The 18,329-nt window shown below is 37.9% G+C and overlaps 2 protein-coding genes across 7 annotated transcripts in view; one reads left to right on the top strand and one right to left on the bottom strand.

Moving 5' to 3' along the window:
• The window catches only part of LOC126766107 (homeobox protein onecut), a 59,628-nt gene extending 56,954 nt beyond the window's left edge, over positions 1-2,674 (bottom strand). Inside the window, exon 1 of one of the 6 annotated variants that reach the window (XM_050483922.1) lies at positions 2,201-2,674. The gene's annotated coding sequence lies outside the window, so the exon portion shown is untranslated. The other 5 variants (XM_050483925.1, XM_050483920.1, XM_050483921.1 and 2 more) reach the window with 5 other exon arrangements.
• Positions 1-10,598, top strand: part of LOC126766153 (craniofacial development protein 2-like) — a 438,928-nt gene extending 428,330 nt beyond the window's left edge. The window contains exon 2 of the mRNA XM_050484024.1: positions 10,506-10,598. The gene's annotated coding sequence lies outside the window, so the exon portion shown is untranslated. The remainder of the gene's footprint in view (positions 1-10,505) is intronic.
• The last annotated feature ends 7,731 nt before the right edge of the window (positions 10,599-18,329 follow it).

Genomic DNA, 18,329 nt, shown 5'->3' with positions numbered 1-18,329 from the left:
GTGAAAACTACTACAAGTACAAAAACTTTTTATATAAAGTAGAATGCTAGAAGTATTCATGACGCAGATGGGACTCATGGAAGCCGACTTCAGAATTGGACATTGGACACGTGGGAACCGCGTCAACCGAATTGGGTACGTAAAATTATCCTGAGATTTTTATGCTTCATTGTAAATTTATGTAAAATTGGACTACAAGCACGACTTTTTCAAATATATAATAATTTTATATTCAATATGATTCTTTTAGATGAAAGTATATAAACCTTATGATATAAATAAAGCTTTACAAAAAACGTGCTTTAAAGATATGTGATTTTATGTCTAAAAATTGTCGAAATTCCATCAGATTTTTACAACCCACCAGATAGCAAATATGTGGACCCCAGTGCCTATGACTGTCTGTTTACGTAAAAGATCTGTTAATCTGTCAGATATATTTTTAGAAACTTGCTCTTGTGTCAAGAAATGTCTTCGGTATACTTAATATAGAGATTTTCGAACATCCAGTTAACTTGATACCGCATATATCAGTTAATATGTGAGTTGTCTTTATGAAATTAAGAGAGCGTGTCCTTATAATAATAGTGCGTTCTTGTATCTATGAACAAAATAAATGATAAATCTGGTGAATATTTATTTTAGCCCTCAGTTTCGGTTGGTGTCTTAGCAAAATAAAGGCAACGTATAATATTGGGTATGCTAAAGTTTAATGCCGAAAATGTATGAACTTCCTTATGTTCTTCCTCTATCTGATGATGATTTCCGATTATTTTTTTTACTTCTTCCCTATATTCTCAATATAAAAACAAACATTTATAATAATTAGAACAGGTGTATGGGAATATTATTTTAATACCCAATCAAGTTTTTATATGGAATCTTTTATATTTCTGAAGGGTATTATAGTTTCTGTGCAACCAAAGTTAACATATATTTTTTTTTAATTTAACTAAACTGACTTAAACTCATTTTGACATTTTATTGTTGTTTTTCCCTATACATAGTATCCTTCTTACATTTTCTTAGTTATGTGTTTGTACATATATTGTATTTATCTTTTTTTGAATTCTTGCTTCTTGTTGGCATACAGTATATGGAAATCAAAGGCTTATATACGGTTTATATTTGCATACAAACGGATGCATACACTCACTTTTACGTACATGACCATATGTGATATCTAATGTGTGTTGTTCGTTTATACGTAGTTAGATGAAAGCCTTTACGTAGGCTGCACGTTTGCGTGTGCAATTAAACATTTTGTATAATTCTGAGTATGCCTACCCATACTTGCATATATGCAGTTTTTAAATATACGCGAAAGCATATGTGTATGTATATATGTTTGCATTCAAACGAAACTTATTTAGACATTAATAATTTACCGTTGCATTTATATACAATTTCACTGTTTAAGTGATATAGCTTACACCTGAACGATTTTTTACTATATAATTACAAGTGTCTTTCTTAATTTTTCTGTTATTCATTTAGCTATTTGCGAGATTCGTTATTTATGCAAAGATCAAAGTGGATTTATTTTGGAACACTTTCTGCCGCTTATTTCGTGTCAGAACACTGTTTTTCATACTTTTGAGGTTGCTGCTGCTCCTGCAAAACAAGCTCTCCACTTGATATGTATATTCAAACGCGCATGTATTGTCACATTTTTGTATATTGTACAATCGAGTGCATGTGTAAATAACCGAGTACGAAAGAGTAGGTAAACAGGAGAACTAATCGACAAAAGTTGGCATTGCGGCGGTCACTGCTGACTCTAACGATTGCAAACCATGCGCACAACACAGTAAGACGGTTGTGGCAACGGTAATCGCAACGGCAACGACAAAACAGACAATAACAGCGTTTTTACTGCTATGCAGGACATATACCGAGGTAAACACACAGTTCAACCGCACACAATACATTTCCAACTAAAAACGGTCATTTCAAATATATGAAATAATAGTTATCACAACATTGGAAACACTCACTGTGTGGTTATCGTTTTAGTCGCAATATGCAAGTCCCTTATGAAAATAAGTATAGGTAACACATCTTCTGACGTTTCTAGCCTTTTAAACATGTTTACACAATACACATACGAAATTCTATATCAAATATTATATATACATATGTACATATGCATATGCATTTTCACTTTTTTTAAGTGAATATATTATATATATATATTTACTCAGTGATGAAGGCCATTTATATATATTAGCCCATCATTTTCCTTTTATTATTTTTGTTGATATAATTTTTGCACTTCTTTCTCTACAAATAAACGTATTCACGGGGTATCAACATACAAGCGCCAATAAGAATTAAAGATGACGTTTTAAATTGCTTTTCTCAACCGTTTTTTTTTGTGGCCATATTTTATAAAACATATCGTATTTTTCGCCACCGACCGCACATCTAAAACCTTCCGTTTCTGTGGTAATTTTCGAAAGTAAGTCTAAATCCAACTGAGTTTCGAAAGCACGCGCAACTTGGCATGCGCTCTGATGGGGTCGAAGAGCAAAATTTGAGAAGCAAAATAACGAGTAGTAAAACAAAATCAGCATATATGAAGAAGCTCACCAACCCTTAGCCGTACCCAATACTATGTAACTACTACTCGCCAACTACCCTTCGACATGTGCACAACCCCAGCACGAGCAGCAGACACTTTAGGTAAGCACTGGAGACAGGCAAAACTACAAAAGCAACTAGGTTTATAATATACATACATATGTATGTTGTATGTTTATGTACACTCTGCAGTCGAACCAAATAGTTATAAGTTGCACTAGGTATAATGTGTACCACAGGTCCAACTAGTCAACCACCCAGAATGCTGTTTTTAACATGTTGTTGTACTAAAATAAGTCAATTGCGATTTTCAGATATAATATAAATAATGCAGAGAAGAAACAAACAAGTCTGGAATCATGCTACGCTCTATTTAGAATTTCTTAAATGAAATAAGGCTAGTCACGAACTAGTCGGACATCAGTTTGCAACACGTAAAGCACAGTATATACAGTAGAAAACCTTTTCGTGGTAGCTTTCTGAGGGGTGAATAGCGACCATTTTGGATTTTCAGTGGTAGCAACGCAGTGTTGTATATATTGAGGTAGTAAATAAGAGGCAAAAGCAACAAATATTGTTATTTAATATAAATTAAAAATGATTTATATATGGTATATTTTTATTAATAGATGCTTTAAATGTCATAGTGTCATTGATTTACTGATAATCAGATATTTTGCAAGTAGTGAGTTGTTATTTATAAAATGTGTCCCTGGTGTTAGATTTCTCGGTGGTGAGTTTTCTACGGCTGTGTTTGTTTACATTAGATCGACAGAAAACAAAAGCTGTTGCTTTCTAAAAGCCATAATCTTGTTTTTAAACTTTAAATACTTATTTATTTAAATAAGTTATTTTTAAAATTATATTCTTATATCTAAATGCAAATTCCAACTAATTTTTTGTTGTAACGGTTAACCAATTTGTATATGTCAAAAGATAGCTTACCACCCAGGACTGTATCTTTTTGCATGCAAAAGTTAAGAAATTCTTGAAGCGTGTTTAAAACTTGTTAATAATAAACAACTTACATAACAAGTAATATTCCAGTAAAATTTAAGAAACATGCAAAGTATTCAAAATAATCACATAAATAATGTAAATACTTGCATTTCATAATATCTATTAAAGTGTAGCTTATCAAACTTTAAAATTTATGTGTATATAGCTTAAATGCTAACACAACACCTTGATTACCATGACAGTAGCAAAAAAATGTTACACAACACCCTAAGGTTTTCTAGAGTTGAGTACATGTATGTAAATAAAGCAAAGGTTTACTGTATGTACTGAGACGTAAAGCTGGTCAGGCATTCGGCTACACATCCGACTTATACAAATTTCAAAACAATTTTCTAATATGCTATTTTATTTGACCAGTAATTTTTCCGCTTAACGAATGGAGGAAAAGTTAGTTTATTTTCCAACTAAGACTGGTATATTTCTGACCGTAAACTAACAACTAGTTTTCTTGTTCTTAAAAAAACAAAAATTTAAGCATTGTATAATTAGTTGATTTAGCTGCTGGGCATCTACTTATACATTTACTTAAGTGCACACCCGTTTAGATACTATATGTATGTATGGTTACTCGCAGAAATTTCGACGAGTAACATCAATTTGTTTGTGTTGAAACTGGTCGTGTGCGGAAGTGTAGCATAATGACAGGCGAAAGAAAATTATAAAGTGTGTAATAAGAGAAACGTCAGCGTTAAACCTGGGTGTGCAGTAAATCAATGTTAAACCGTTGGCGTACGACACAGCGAAGTATAGTCGTCAGTTGGTAAACATTTCATATACATACACATAAATAAAGATACTTCCTTCTACAGCACAACGAGTTTGTCTATGATAGGCTTTATTGTAAAATTCTTGTTGAATTATGAAATCTTATACGATCTTCCAATACTCTCATTGGCGCATTTAACAGAGACGTTCACGAGTCTGTCCATCATATAACATAAAAGATCCTTCTGTTATAGCTCTTGGTTTAGGAGATTACATAATGTAGTTATGAGACATGTTGTATTTACGTGATAAAACACGCAATTCAGATACACAAAAGGTACAGATACTTTGCTTCAATATTTTATTTAAAATGTTACCCAATAATTTTCAAGTATTAATGGTATTTCAATGCAGCCGTCACGGATGTGTCTGTTTAGCGTGGCTAGCGTTGGTGACAGAAGGCCAAAGTTGTCTTCTTATCGAAACCAGGAACGAAAAACTGCTCCTGGCCAAAATCTAACAGACCAGTCAGTTTAACAACCTTCCCACTAACAAGTATGGGCAGGATCTATGACGATCTCATCAATCGACAAATTTCATCAAACGGACAGACAGTACGCGTACGTCAAAGAAAAATCGGTTGATGGCGCTCTACATGAAGTTCTTGGGACAATCGTTAATTCACCATAGAGACATTCATTGACATGGAAGGTGCATTCAACAACGCTAGTACGGCTGAACTGATATCAGCTATCACTATTGCTTATACCGGCACATAGAAAGGGACCTTGATATCCCCACCAACTGGGAGAAAAGTCACGGCCTAACTATGAATTCTGAGAAAACTGAAATTTGTCTTTTCACAGGACGGACAAAAATAACGCAATTAAATCTTTTAGGAGTTCCCTCCTATTTTACCATCGCGCTCCTTTAAATATCTTGGAGTTATCCGAGATAAAATACTAAGCTTGAGAGAACACATTAAGAACAGGGCTTTGGGGCAGCTGCAGAAGAGCTATTGCCCCAAAGGAGGGTTTACGATTCCACATGCGGTATTGTGGTGGACGACATTATCGAAATAAAGTTTGCTGGGCGCTACCGGCCAAAAAAAACTACATGAATAAAGATTCTGGAGGTAAGGAGGTTATCCTCGATTATGATTCCATACATCCGGCCAGCCGCTTCATGATTTTAAATCATTGGAGCCAGAACCAGCGTCACTACGGGCATTGTATCTACTCTTTGTTAATATACTCTACTATACTCTTTGTTAATGAACTCGGACTCAATTAGCAATGCGACCGAGAAAAGGATATCAATGAGGAATTAAACACAACGTTTTCATTCCCCAGTAAATAAGAATGGATTAATGGTTCTGGGGTCGACAGGTCTAACGGCGAAATCTAAATGTAAACCGACTGATGAAAGTATGAAATAGGAACAGAAGCGGGCTTCTTCTAGAGTAATCCATACTCAGAAGGAAGTTTAAAAATAAATGACCAGAATTCGTCCTTTGAGGCCGTTGGTATAACAGAACCAAGTAGACTTCTGCCTTAACCAACAAGACCATAAACCTTCTTGTTGCTATGCAAGCAGGCAATATATAGACTCTCAGTAGATAGCTGGCTTAACTTCATCTGGGCATACCATAAACTTACTTTGGGAAAGTGTTGATGGTGGACAGATCAAAAGCCTTATACTTCTTCTCAAAAGGAAGCTTTGTAATATTGTTGGGGTTATTACAGAACACCCACCTTAAAGATTAAGCCTATAGACTATAACCAATTTCACCTCTTGCGTCCTTGTCGCGCACCCGAGAAACGTAAGTAAACCTTGTGTAAGATGCGGTAGCTTACGGAGGCAAGGGTCTCGGCTAAACGAGAAGAAGCTTCTGCGGAGCCACTCCGACTTATTCTATTTTAGTGTTGGCTGAAGTTTAATTTAGGAAGCAAGCGACTCACTATATAAATGTGTATAAAGCTTTTTACTACTCTCCTAGCGAGGCTTCGTACTGGGACCGGCTACGTAGAAACCAAACCCCATGAAAAGGAAACATCAGCTTCGGATGAACGACCCTACTTTTGATGACAACCACACAAACGTAATAAAGACTATGATTTAAGGACATGTGCCTTAAATGTCCGTTACTATATTGAAAAGGTGCCGATGGCTCTCTGGTTAATGTCCTCGTAAAAGTAAAGGCTGACATTACTGCCGTCCAAAAAATGCGATAGATGGGACAAGGACGAAGACGAGTAGGCCCTTGTGACATTTACTACAGCGGCCATATAAAAGAGCGCATGTTCGGTGTGGGATTTGTGTGACTCAGTCGTCGTGCCTTGGCAATCACTATGGCGGATGAGCATCTACCCGCAATCCGCAACAGAGCAAAATTTTCCAACAATACACTGTTTTGCGTCCACGCCCCGAGGAAAGAGAAGGACAATATGACCAATGATACCTTTTATAAGCGGCTGGAGCGCGCCTATGACAACTACCGTGCGTCACGATTTTAACGACATGAGGGGCAAAGAAGGCATATTTGGTACAACAATCGGAAAATTCAGCCTCCATGGCGAAACCTCTCAAAATGGGTCAATACTGATCGAAATCGCCCGAAGTGTGGTTGTTCGTAGTACTCGATTCCGCCACATGAAAATTCATCCAGCTACTTGGCTGTCTCCGGATTGAAAAGTTCGTAACCAGATCGATCATGTTGTGATAAATGAATGACACTTCTCCAGTGTCCGTTACGTGCGTACGCCCCAACAACCTAACATCGACCCCGACCTGTATCTTGTTGTAGCGAGGAGCAACACCCACCTCTGTGCAGCACAGCACTCCCGTCAACAAATACAGGGAAGGTACAACATCGAAAAGCTACTATCACAACCAACTGCGAATCAGTTTTCCACTCGACTTTCTGCCCTCTGAGAGCACTCATCAGCAACTCAGTATAATGGAACTGTGTGATGGTATTGCAAGATTCTTATATACAGCTGCAAGCGAAACCACTGGTTTGCGCAAGGACGCGTATGTAGACTAAAAAAGAAAGAGATCGAAATGAGAGCGTATGAATAGCTTGTGAAACTGACCGACAATGCTCAAAAATTCTATAAAAGATACGACAACTAATATTTGATTTCAAGAACGGAGCATACTCTTTTAAGGTCTTAAAGTGGTGATCTAGTGGCTGATATTCAGAACATACTGAAGTTATGAAAGGAACACTTCTCCATCCTGTTAAACGGCACTGAAGGTGTAACAACTGGAGGTAGCAAGCCCGATTCCCCTATCGATGACGATGGAATAGATGTTCCATAGCCTGACTACGATGAGGTTCGAATAACAATTACCCGTCTGAATAACAACAAAGCGGCAGCGGCCGATAGACTGACAAGGTGCATGCATCAGCTTTGCAAGATTTGGTCGGATGAAAGCATGCCCGACGAGAGAAGGTATAATCTTATACAAGAGTATCAAACAAACAGTCTTCACGATTTGGCTTGCGTCACTGTTGATAGTCATAACTTCGAAGCCGTAGATAATTTCGTGTATCTTGGAGCCAGTATCAACACTAACAACAATATCAGCTTTGAAATCCAACGCAGAATCGATCTTGCCAACAGATATAGATAATTGAAAATTAAAGTCCTCTTTCGACGAACATACTATATACCAAACTCTACAAGTCCCTCATCATTGCCGTCCTTCTATATGGTGCAGACGCATGGGCAATACGTTAACTGATGAGTCGACCTAAGAAGTGATCGATAGAAAGGTTTTGCGGAAGATATATGGTCATTTACGCATTGGCAACGGCGATTGCGTCAATCGATGGCACATTGAGCTGTACGAGGTATATCACGACTTTGACATAGTTCAGCGAATCAAAACACATCGGCTGGGCTGGCTAGGTTATGTTGTCCAAATGGAAGAGAACACTCCAGCTTTAGAGAAAATATATTTGTTTTACAGTATCATATTTTGAACGAAATCCTTTTGCAAATATTTTTGAAATATTGGGTTTTAAGATGACGGCTGTTCTAAGTAATTCCCGAGTATATCTATCAAGATGTTCTGAGAATTTTCCATCAATTTGGAAGTTTTCCGAAACTGATGGAAAGAAAGCCCAGATAGAGCAATATCTGATGGCACCATTTGCGTTTCTGTAGTAATATATGTAATAGCGTTTTTAAGACTTTTTAGATTCAGCAGTTTTGTGATTTTTTACCCCTGCACAAGCTTCGTACTCATTTCTGAATAGCATCGAACTGATTTTTCTAAAAGTAATAACAAATTGGATGGAGTCATGTGTAGAAGTTCACGCAAGTGAGGAAAGTTTTCTGATCGCCATTCACTTGGGAATGGCCAGAAACGATTCTTTTACACATGGCTCAAGCAGCTCACTACTTCCGGTCTTTGACCAAGTATCTTCTGGGTAGCCTAAGAACATCCGTTCGAAGGCGAGCTAATGTGAGAAGGCGAAACATCCCCCCCCCCCCTGCATAGGGTTGTGCGCTGGGTTCGGGACCCGCCACGTAAAAAAACACCCCCAATGAAACGGAAAACACAGCCTCGGATGAGAGACCCCCCTTTTGATGACGACCATGGCAAACGAAATAAGGACTACGATTTGAGGGCATGCACCTGTAATGTCCGGACCCTTAATTGGGAAGGTGCCGCTGCCCAGCTCGTTGATGTCCTCGTAAAAATAAAGGCTGACATCACCGCCATCCAAGAAATGCGATGGACGGGACAAGGGCTGAGACGAGTAGGTCCTTGTGACATTTACAACAGTGGTCATGTAAAGGAGCGCAAGTTTGGTGTTGGATTCGTGGTGGGAGAGAGACTCCGTCGCCGAGTACTATCATTCACTCTGGTGAATGAACGTCTAGCCACAATCCGCATCAAATCGAGGTTCTTCAACATATTGCTGATTTGCGCCCACGCTCCGACGGAAGAGAAGGATGATGTGACCAAAAATGCCTCCTATGAGCGCTTGGAACGCTCTTATGAGAGCTGCCCCCGCCACGATGTCAAAATCGTGCTTGGCAACTTTAACGCCAGGGTGAGCGGGTGAGCAAAGAAAGTATCTTTGGCACTACGGTCGGTAAATTCAGCCTCCACGACGAAACATCCCCAAATGGGTTAAGGCTGATTGAATTCGCCGGGGCCCGTAATATGGTTATCTGTGGTACTAGATTCCAGCACAAGAAGATACATCAAGCTACCGGGCTGTCTCCGGATCGAAAAGCCACCAACCAGATCGATCATGTTGTGATAGACGGAAGACACGTCTCCAGTGTTCTAGACGTGCGTACGCTCCGAGGTCCAAACATCGACTTGGACCACTATCTTGTTGCAGCCAAGATTCGCACCCGCCTCTGTGCAGCAAAAACTCGGCTTGCACTCCTGCTCTCTGAGAGCACTCGTCAACAACTCGGTATAAGGGGACTGTCATTTCAAACTCCTTACGTACAGCTGCAACCGAAACCATTGGTTTTCGGAAAGTGCAAAAGAACAGTTGGTACGACGAGGAGGGCGGTCTCGTAGCGGAGAGAAAACAGGCTGCCTACCTCGCAACGTTACGATCGACCACAACACGTGCGGGATGGGATAGATACCGAGAGTTGAAAAGGGAAGCGAGACGCATTTGTAGACAGAAAAAGAAAGAGGCTGAAATACGTGAGTACGAAGAGCTTGATAAGCTGGCCGACAGGGGTAATGCTCGAAAATTCTACGAAAATAGGTTTCAAGACCGGAGCATACTCTTGTAGAACCCCCAAAGGTGATCTATTGACCGATGCCCAGAGCATACTTAAATTATGGAGGGAACACTTCTCCAGCATGCTGAATGGCAGTGAACGCACAACACCAGGAGAAGGAGAACACGATTCCCCAATCGATGACGATGGAGCAGACGCTCCATTACCCGACCATGAAGAAGTTCGAATAGCAATTGCCCGCCTCAAGAACAACAAAGCGGCTGGGTCCGACGGACTCCCGGCCGAGCTATTCAAACACGGCGGCGAAGAACTAATAGGGAGCATGCATCAGCTTCTTTGTAAAATATGGTCGGACGAAAGCATGCCCAACGATTGGAATTTAAGTGTGCTACGCCCAATCCATAAAAAAGGGACCCCACAATCTGCGCCAACTACCGTGGGATCAGCCTCCTTAACATCGCATATAAGGTTCTATCGAGCGTATTGTGTGAAAGATTAAAGCCCACCGTCAACAAACTGATTGGACCTTATCAGTGTGGCTTCAGACCTGGAAAATAAACAACCAACCAGATATTCACTATACTAAGAAGCTGCCTTTATGCCGCGATATCTGAATTTGGTATCCCCGCAAAACTAATACGGCTGTGCAAACTGACGTTGAGCAACACGAAAAGCTCCGTCAGGATCGGGAAAGACCTCTCCGAGCCGTTCGATACCAAACGAGGTTTCAGACAAGGCGACTCCCTATCTTGCGACTTCTTCAACCTGCTTCTGGAGAAAATAGTTTGAGCTGCAGAACTAAATAGAGAAGGTACCATCTTCTGTAAGAGTGTACAGCTGCTGGCGTATGCCGATGATATTGATATCATCGGCCTTAACACCCGCGCTGTTAGTTCTGCTTTCTCCAGGCTGGACAAGGAAGCACAGAAAATGGGTTTGGCAGTGAACGAGGGCAAAACGAAATATCTCCTGTCATCAAACAAACAGTCGTCGCACTCGCGACATGGCTCTCACGTCACTGTTGACAGTCATAACTTTGAAGTTGTAGATAGTTTCGTCTATTTAGGAACCAGTATTAACACCACCAACAATGTCAGCCTGGAAATCCAACGCAGGATTGCTCTTGCCAACAGGTGCTACTTCGGACTGAGTAGGCAATTGAAAAGTAAAGTCCTCCCTCGACGAACAAAAGCTAAACTCTATAAGTCGCTCATAATTCCCGTCCTGCTATATGGTGCAGAGGCTTGGGCTATGACAGCAACCGGTGAGTCGACGTTACGAGTTTTCGAGAGAAAAATTCTGCGAAAGATTTATGGTCCTTTGCGCATTGGCCACGGCGAATATCGCATTCGATGGAACGATGAGCTGTACGAGATATACGACAACATTAACATAGTTCAGCGAATTAAAAGGCAGCGGCTACGCTGGCTAGGTCATGTTGTCCGAATGGATGAAAACACTGCAGCTCTAAAAGTATTAGACGCAGTACCCGCCGGGGGAGGTAGAGGAAGAGGAAGACCTCCACTCCCTTGGAAGGACCAAGTGGAGAAGGACCTGGCTTCGCTTGGAATATCCAACTGGCGCCACGTAGCGAAAAGAAGAAAGGGCTAGCGCGCTGTTGTTAACTCGGCTATAATCGCGTAAGCGGTGTCTACGCCAATTAAGAAGAAGAAGAATAACAAATTGCCAATGCAGATAATGGTAAACCATATAGGGAAAATTTATCAGGAGACTCTTATAATTAAGTTATTTCAAATTATATTTTTCAAACTTCAACTCCTTCTTACTCTATTGCATTTGCTTTCGTTTACCACATTACACAACTGTTATATAATATGAGTATAATGGAAGTAATGTGACAAAGTAAAAAGAAATTCGATATTACAATCGACTTATTCGGAAAGCCATGTTTCCTCGACAGAAAAGAAATCATGTAGAAGCTAGTTCGTATTGCACTTAAAGGGGGATCCTGCTTTAGAGGCTTAAAAACAACGATTTTTTTGAGGACTTTTTTGGGAGGGAAAGAAATAATTGACTAAAGCGAAATTTCCAAGGTTTATAGTTACATATTTAAACATTGTTCACAAATTTTTTGGATACGAAATCTTTGATATTCTGCCTTTGGGAAGCAATTGTCCGATGCATCTCGCATGTGCATTTGTCGGACGGCGGGCAGGATGCAGGTCGCAATTTTTAACGGAACAATCAATTTAAAGAGATTCATATTTTCTAATAATTTATCTAATTAAACTAAAAAAATTTCAAAAGAAGTGTCAAATTTTACAAATTTTTTAAAAACTGAAAAAAGTAGTTTTTGACCAAAAAAATTTTACTTTATGTTGTGTAAAACATGGTCAAACTTGACTTCTTAGTTTTTTTAATTTAAATAGAAGATAATGTAATGCCAAAGATAATAAACTTTGCCCCCATTTCATACGACGTTTAGTTTTTTTTTCTATCCTGCCCGCCAATTAAGGAAAATCGTTAAAATGAAAAACCGAGAAATCGCGCGTCAAAGTTTTCGCTTTCTGCCCAAGCGCTAATAGATATATCTGCTAGACGCTCGCTCATTATTTCCCATCTAGCTTCGAAAATATTTCGAGTTCCCATCTATAACTTTGGGGACATATTCTTAGATTATTTTTAAAGAGATTTAAGTAAAAAAATCGATTTTTTGAGGCTTCTAAAGCAAGCTCCCCCCTTAAGCATCAAACATTAATTTGAAGTGCCCTCGCAGTTCTGCATGTTGTCCAGAGTGAGAAAACGAGCTCAAATTTCGCCGAATATTTAATGGAGGATATGACTCACTTGAAATTTTGAGAGCAATTATCTCAGGCTCCTATAATCAGCGGTCTACAATACGGGATCATAAACGACTACGAATCGGCTTCGTAGCAAACCTAATACACCCTGTTCATTGTATAAAAATATTGCATATAAATTCAACTTGCACTGTTCAAAGAAACCAAATGGATTAAAAGCAAACTCACAATTATCAAAAAAAAAATAATAATCTCAAAATTTAAATTACATATCTCAGGGCTTTACCGAAATTTTGAGTAAAAAACAGCATTAATCCACATGTTCGGAATTAAAGGGTTATAGTCCGATTTCGACTATTTCTTGATTTAGCATACGTTAGAGCAATTTCTGTGAGCGTGGTAGTACCCTGCTTGCGCCCATCTGCAATACAAAGCACCCCATTTTTGCAAGGAACACAAGTTAAAGTTTCATCATGATAAGAGACAAGGGGTCACTCTTACGTAAAGTTGTTCAGAATGATTAATAGAACAGTTCCCGCATACGCGCTTTTTGGTTTTGTGGCTCGCTGTTAATCAACTCGGTCTAATAATATACTAGTACTATATAACCGTATAACTATATCTATCTCAATTAGTTTTAAGTGTAACAAATAACCGTGTGGTGAACGAAACTACTGTGTAGTAATATGTTGCGAAGGTATAAAAAATACATATACTATATAGTATAACAACTTCCATGAGTTTACATTTTAGAAAGCACTAGGAATGCTCCTAAATCAATATTAGATAGAAAACATATTTTCTTTAAAGATATTAAATTTATTATAATATTCAGAAAAGTTTATTTTAAAGTAACTTTAATATAATTTTCTTGAAGTATTAGCTAATGATTTTTAATGCTGCTACTACGAAATAACAGGTAGATTAAATAAAAAAAAGGTATAAACCGGCTACCACAGTCATCACTCCATCATAAAGTAGAGTTTTCAATGAAGAAACAATTTTAGGAGAGAATTTCTGATTGAAAACTTGGATTCATTTTCGATATTAAATCAAAATAAAGTGAAAAAATAAATATTTTAAATTAAATCAAATTTTAGTTCTGGTATGAAAACTTTATTATTTGTGAAGGGTTTTACACCTTAGCTGGAGCTAAAGTTAATGTTTTTTACCGATATTTTTTGTGCATGGCACTGGTTCGATTTTCCCATCTGCAATAAATAAAAACATTCAACATCCAATCCATAGTTAGAAGAGGCGTAATGACCATTTTTAATTCCGTTTTTTTTGTGTTGGGGATTGTATATTAATAATCATTAAAACATAGTTTTGTAGGCAAATCAATGATATGTAGCTCATAAATTGGTTAGATTGGATTACTTTAGGTAAATATTTTCATTCAATTTCTTCGTCAACTGTTTTTTCTTAAGTTCGATAAATAGGTAACTTATTTAATATTCTGTTATTAATATTTTAAGGTACTAGTCGCTTAACATTACTTAATATTTATTTAGCCTTAAATCATTAAAACTATTCATAGAGTTAAAATTAATGTACATTTTACTAACTATAGTTGAGTAGTTTGCCTAAGACAGACATTAAAGGAAGCACACAAAATACTAACTTCAAAAGAAAGGGAGAGAGAAAGAGTTAATAAGAAAACAATTATACATATGAATTACATTGACCACTTTCAAGAAAAGGAAATATTTGAAAATAGAAAATAGAAGGGAATATCAGTTAATTTAAACTCAATGACACCAGAATTGAAATTCCATAATTTTAATATGCAATAATATTTATTCATCCATACGGGATTCCTTGCTTTAGTTCTGCTAGTTCCAGCGTTTTTAATGCGGACCTAAAAAGATGCGAACACTCACTTATATAATAACTTCTTCTGTGTTTTTATTTAACTTATAGGATTATTATTCTTGCTTTTACATTAAACAGCTGATTATCGTATGGCAATAGACTCTATTAAGAAATGCAAGCTAGCAATTTGAGGTGCCCGTGATATCAGCCTTAGAGTTGAGAGCGAGAAAGCACGAAAGTAAAGACACCCCCTGAGACCTATGTAACCGTTCAATAAGAATATTTTTTATTATTTAGTAAAACAAACAATTCTATGCTTTTTAGTTGATTTTATATATGTTACGTGCATGTTTTTCATTACAAAAAATTCATTCACAATAATACAGAACTTCGTGCAGAGCTCATTTGGTTTAGCGGCACCACAATGCGCGATGCTAATTTCATCTCGACAACGACTGAACTATAAGGCGTAATGTTTTGAACAAAAAGATGACTGCACCACAGCGAAATTTTCTTGTATGCAAATGTCGTCTTGAAGCCAGACTCTAGAACATTTGGAAGAGGCCAGCGACATATCAAAAAGCTGATGTACACAACTTCGTTGTTGCTGTACTAAAACCGTTCACTTGAATGACATTTAAATATTTTGATCATAGTGGAACTTTGTGTGCAAAAAATATATAAATTATAATAATTTGTTATAAAAATGATATATCAGAGCAGTTTCTGTATTCTGCCGGTAAAGTAACTTTAGACTAGACTACAGCTGCCCATTGTCGTCGGCAAAATCAAAAGAACTTAAGTATTTTAATATTTGACAGATGCTGCCTAGGCGACGGCCTTGCACAATTGTGCCAGCGATAAAGACTCGCCTTTGGCAGGTGACTGATCGGGTAGGTTTAGACGTTTCGCAATTAGAACGATTGGAACGACCAGATTGAAATTCTACCGAAAAAATATATTAAGCTCAAGTCCCTTTATCTTGTATTGAAGGTTCAAAAGTCAGTTGTTTTAATGTACCATAAAGTCATAATAAATTGTTTCTCTGTAAACTAAACGAATATATAATAATTTTTATCGTAATAAATATTGGGTGTTTTAGTTAGAACTCTCCAAAAATGTTATTTTTTCCGATATGGCTACAATGGAAAATGTCTGACTCTGGAATAAGTTGGGCACCCCTTTATCTCTGATTGTGATATGAAATGCTCACCATTTATGTATACGATCAAGAATGATATACGTACTCGTACTATCTTTCTATTTTTTATTCTTGGTTTAAAATACAAATAAAAGGACTCTTACTCTCTCACTTTCTTCTTTAATCTTTCATTACATCATTCTTTTTTCTATGACTACTAGTAGGTACATTGTTTTGAATTACATTTTGCACGAATCTTCAATTTTTTAATATGGATCCCTTTTTTAATAACATTGACTGTAAATTTTTAAAAGACTTCTATGCAACTTAGGTGCCTATGAGCATGGATACTTATGTTATGGTATGTTGAGCTATTTTTACAATCTGTTGTGTCTGTTTGTTGCTTTTTTAATATTTCATTATTTCTATATTATTTTGGTCATAACAATATCGCAATCATTTCTAAACCGACGACGTGGCATTTCGAGCGCTATCTATAGTTAAACTAGAAGCACGCAAACTTAGGGATGCCAAAGATAAATTACTTCGGTACAAAGGTTTTGGTGACGAAGTTGTGGTCAATAGCAAAGAGGTGCTGTCAACATTTGGCCCAGCACTGGTCAAGCCGTTACAGATGATCGTCTTTTCATTGGAATTACGTATGATTCTACCGTTCGCTGTACAAAGTGGCGCCATAATGTCGACCGTATCGATTGCCAGTAAAGCATCGGCAGCAGCGTCATTGATATTTAAGGTGTCGGTGGGTTCACTACCACCACCAGGACCACAACTGCTTTCATTACCACAAAGATGAAGTCGTGAGCTCAATAATTTATTACATGCTGGACAAGCACGAGAGGGACCCTTTTCTCGCCGTCGCAAAAGATCATGAGCGCAACTATACGTATATAAAGGAAATAAATATATGTATATGGTATGTTACGTAACAGTGGCAGAAAATAAAATTACACTTTCCATTTAACTACACATATAACAAACCAGCTATATATTTTTTTCATGTAACACAAATCGGAAAAAACTCGTAATAATAAATTCTTTGAATAACATGTCCTGTCTGTTTAAAGAATTTAATAAAAATTATATTTAAAATATATATTTGGCAAATGTTTTTTTAAACTAAGTCTTAATAAATTATTAATTATATTAAATGAGAAACATTGTGCGCAATCTCGTTAAGGTACCTGGTTCCAATATAAACGAAATTATCTACGGCTTTTGGTATTGCTCAACGTCAGTTTACGCTTGATAGAAACTTATGTGTGATGTTGAGGAGGCTTATCCCACCGTGGTTGGCGCAGATTGTGGGGTCTCCTTTTTCTGGATTTTAGTATGATATTGGCATCAGTCGCTAGATCACCTCTGGGGATTCTAAAAGAGGATGTTTCGATATTGAAACTTTCTGTTAGTCGCCGTATCTTTTCGTAGAATTTTCGAGCATTGCCCCTATCCTCTCTTTTTTTGGGTCTGCAATGCGTCTCTCTTCAACTCTCGGTATCTATCCTATCCCGGTCAATCCTATTGTGGTCAATTGTAACATTGCGAGGTAGGAAATCTGTTTTCTCTCCACTACGACACGACAATCCTCATCGTACCAGCTGTCCTCTTGCCTTTTCCTAAAACCAATGGTTTCGTTTGCAGCTGTACGTAAGGAATTTGGAATGCCTTCCCTCAGTTCTCATATACCGAGTTTCTAATGAGTGCTCTCAGAGAACAGTAGTGCAAGTCAAGTAGAAAAAAAGATGGATGTCTGTTCTGATTGCAGCTTCTCGACTTCGAACGTTCCTTGTGTTTTTTGATCGCTCATAGAGGCGGGCGCGTATCTTGGCTTCAACGAGATAATGGACCTCGAAGAGTACGCACATCTAAAACACTAGAGACGTGTCTTCCGTGTCACAATATGATCGATCTGGTTGATGGCTTTTCGATCCGGAGACAGTCAGGTAACTTGATGAATTCTTCTATGCTGGAAACTAGTACAACAGATAACCATATTTCGGACCTCGGCGAAGTCGATTAACCTCAACATATTTGGGAATCTTTCATCATGGAGGTTGAAATTACTGACTATTGTGCCAAATATACCTTCTTTGCCCATTCTGGCGTTACCGTCACCAGGCATGATTTTGACATCCAAGCGCTCATTTAAAACATCTTTGGTTACATCGTCCGTCTCTTCCGTCGGTGCGTGGGTGCAAATCAGTGATATGTTGAAAAACTTCGCCTTGATGCTGCGACGGAGTCTCTCCCTCACCTTCATCCTCCTTGTTTCATGTTTTTCGACTATACAGAGGATACTTTGTTAAAAACCGGAAGTCGTGAGCTGCATGAGTCATGTGTAAATGAATCATTTCTGGCCACTCCCAAGTGAATGGCGCTCAGAGAACTTTCCTCACTTGCGTTAACTTCTACTCATGACTCCATCCTCCCTATTTAGTCTACATATTCGGTACCTAGGGTCTTGAACAATTTTTTGTCATAAAGTGGCATACACTAAAGGCATTATTCGTGTAAAGTTTAATCCCATTGTATTAATTGTGTTGTAATTATGAAGTA

The sequence above is a fragment of the Bactrocera neohumeralis genome, unplaced genomic scaffold, assembly GCF_024586455.1.
Source record: "Bactrocera neohumeralis isolate Rockhampton unplaced genomic scaffold, APGP_CSIRO_Bneo_wtdbg2-racon-allhic-juicebox.fasta_v2 cluster11, whole genome shotgun sequence".
Classification (NCBI taxonomy): domain Eukaryota; kingdom Metazoa; phylum Arthropoda; class Insecta; order Diptera; family Tephritidae; genus Bactrocera; species Bactrocera neohumeralis.
This window is presented reverse-complemented; position numbering and strand designations above follow the sequence as displayed.